At 43.7% G+C, this 3,029-nt stretch overlaps 1 long non-coding RNA gene across 2 annotated transcripts; it reads left to right on the forward strand.

Moving 5' to 3' along the window:
• The first annotated feature begins 430 nt into the window (after window positions 1-430).
• On the forward strand, window positions 431-2,702 carry LOC131901402 (uncharacterized). 2 transcript variants are annotated; one of them, XR_009376521.1, is made up of 3 exons: window positions 431-794; window positions 1,467-1,635; window positions 2,515-2,702. It is a non-coding gene; the product is annotated as an uncharacterized LOC131901402 (long non-coding RNA). The 2 variants fall into 2 exon arrangements; XR_009376520.1 differs by lacking the exon at window positions 431-794 and adding an exon at window positions 1,032-1,373.
• Window positions 2,703-3,029: the final 327 nt, after the last annotated feature.

The following is a 3,029-nucleotide window of genomic DNA, read 5'->3' on the forward strand; positions in this document are numbered from 1 at the left end:
TCCAGAGGACCTAGTCAAGTCTCATGGGGGCTCTACAGCCACCAGTCCACAGTTCATGGGTTTCCACTAGTGTGGCCAGTCACCTCAGTTGCAGGTACTTATGATGAACTTCAGCATATATAAATTTCTATGATATTATTACCTTGTGTACATAAGATTTCAGTAGGAAATAAAGATTCAGTTCTACACAGGGAAAGAATTGAAGGATGTTCAATCAATCAGGGAGAGATCTCTGGCTTTGGATGAAGGAGATACTGAAGGGCTTCCCTTGTATCCCAGCAGAGGCTCCTGCAAAGGACAACTTGACATCTAGTGTAAGGAAAGCTCTTAGCAATCTCAGTTCCCATGACATCTGCAGCTCTTCCCTAGACATTCTAATGTATCCTGGAGAGCCCTGGCATCCTCTGTGATGTCACTATGTTGTGGCAACACCCACTGTCCTTGGGAAGTTTATTCAGTGCCTTCACCATTTTCTGATGAACATGATGGCATACTGAAGTGTCTAATTCAGAAAGAGAATGGAGAGGTTAGAGAAACCAGAGAGTGACAGAAGAAAGCTGACCTTCAGCCTCAATGTAAAATGTCAAGAAAGAAATGGTCAAGAGAATCATGTAATGAGTTCTGTGCAAGAAAAGGGAATCTTCCTGGAGGAAGTGGGCTTGTGCTGAATCTTCCAGTAATGGGGAACAGAAAGCTGGAGTCTCTGGGAACCAACAGAACTTCCTGCTTGTCATGCCTCTTGAAATTCAAGGATTCCAGGATATTAATTGTTCTGGCTCAGAAGCTGGGAACTGGTAAGGCCAATGCTTTATGCTGGGAACTCTTGGTTTTCATTCCTTTTGGTAGATAGGCATTGATGTGTGAACATGAGACCGACATTAAAGCGGGAGGGATTAATGAGATGTGTCCATTTCTAGGCAGGACATCACTCTACTTCAACCACAGTGGCTAACTTTATGTACTTCCCAGCTGCTCTGTGTTCCTCAGTTGTCAGTGAGGAGACTTGTTGAGTCTGGTGACCATGTTCTGCCCTTATATGTCTTCTCCATCAACAGTTATATGGTTAGAGTGACCTGTCAAGATATTTGTGGAACCTCTAAATGACTGGGGTGATTATGAACTATGGCAATTTTTTCCTGACTTGTAAACCCACAGGCTTGTGGACTCTGCAGCCAAGTTGAATTCTGAGTCTGCAGCTGTGAATGAGCCTGAAGAGGCTATCTCCTTGGTTACTTGGAGCATGTGCTATGAGGGCAGAGAAAACCAGATAGCTGGGATAACCACTTCCCTTCAAATAGAGGAGACAGCTGGGTTCCCCAGAGGGGGCATCTGAAGCACAGGACAAAATAATTTGTGGTGTCACCGAGTCACTGGTAAACAAGCTTTCTCAAACATTTGATTAGGACTCAGTGGGGTCTGTCCATTATCTTTGCCTTGTGATACTGCAAGTTCTACCTTGTAGGTAGATGAACATAAAGGAGCACCAGAGAGCTACCATCCCACCAAACCTTCCTCACCAAGGTGCAGATGAAGCAGAAGGTGCAGCCTGACCAGTCAGCTACAGAAAATGACCATTGAAAGAAAGTAACAGTGAGATTGCCTGATCTTTATCACAGAAGAGAGCATGAAGAATAGGTATTCGTTCTTTCAAACTCTGTGGGTTCAATCTCAGGTCCACTCTGTCATCATTTATTCATTTTATATAAGGTCTGTGTTTCTGGTAAGCTGTATATTCAGGGTATGCCTTCAGGGTATGCCAAAATCATGTCTCTGAACTCCTCCCAAAGGCAGAATCTCAAATGTGGACAGGAAAGTCATGAGGACATAGACTATTCTGCTTTCTCTAAAAAGAAACAAAAACAGAGCCTGTGGCATGAGTCATAGTACTCATGGACTGAGACAGTATTATGTGAGTTCCCAGCATGCATTTGAAGAGATTCTATCAAGTGCTGTCTAGTGTGAGATGTTAGTTGCTGTGAGTTTGAATTAATTTTTTGTTACTTGCTTTAAAAGCCTTGTGCGTTTGATTCTCCAAGCAGCAATTGGAGAGGCCTGGTCACACATCTAAATGTGTGGATACAGGAACTGAGACTGATCCCTGCTCCTTTTGTTCCCCTCTGAGAGGACACACCTGCATGCATTTGTTCAGCATCCAATTGGTAGAGTTTTCCCATTCTCACTCAGTCTCTCTTTCTCTGTCTCTCTAAGTATTTCTTTCTCTGTCTCTCACATACATTTGTATATGTTGTGTATTTTTCTAGGTGTTTGTGCATGTATCACCCTCTAATCCCTGCAATCGGGATCTGTGGTTGTGCATGAGCACTTCCCTATCTCACAATTCCCATGTGATTCCTTGGTGAAAATTGGGAGCACCACTGTGAGTATTACAGTTCCACCAGTGTACTTTCTTTACTGACACATAGATATACCCTTGGGGTGTTTATAAATTTGTCATTATGTTGAGTCCCATCCTCAAAACTGTTCATGATGTTATTTTGGTCTCCATTGTGACAGGTATTATCATTGAGAATTTCTTTTTGAAGACAGGAGAAACATTGTCACAGACTCTGAAGGGTACACACTTGTGGAGAAGACACCAGGGAAATTCTTAGACAGCTATTTTGGCAAGCCTCCTGAGAGAGCTCATGCAGCTCCACCTCCCATCATCTAAACAGCCTGCCTCTACCGGTGTAGGGTCAGAATAGGTGTAAGTAAATTGTTTGCAACTCTGTATGTTTGGTCCTGGGTTTTGTTACCAACAATATAAGTAAATTTGTTGCAACAACTCTGGGGAAAGGTGTCCTGACTACCTGGGGAGTAAGGCAACACCTTGAGCTGCTTAGGACAACTCTGATAGATGGAACTGCAAGAAGACAGTTCAGCCCTAGAGGGTGAGGTATCCTGGACACCTCAAGCTGCTCAGAACAGTAGCTCTGCCCTGAAGGTGTCCTGGACACTTGGAGCTGTTTAGCACAGCTCTGATGGCTGGAACTGCAAAGAACCAACCTGACCCTGGAAGGGACAATTTT

This window comes from Peromyscus eremicus, unplaced genomic scaffold, assembly GCF_949786415.1.
Source record: "Peromyscus eremicus unplaced genomic scaffold, PerEre_H2_v1 PerEre#2#unplaced_75, whole genome shotgun sequence".
Classification (NCBI taxonomy): domain Eukaryota; kingdom Metazoa; phylum Chordata; class Mammalia; order Rodentia; family Cricetidae; genus Peromyscus; species Peromyscus eremicus.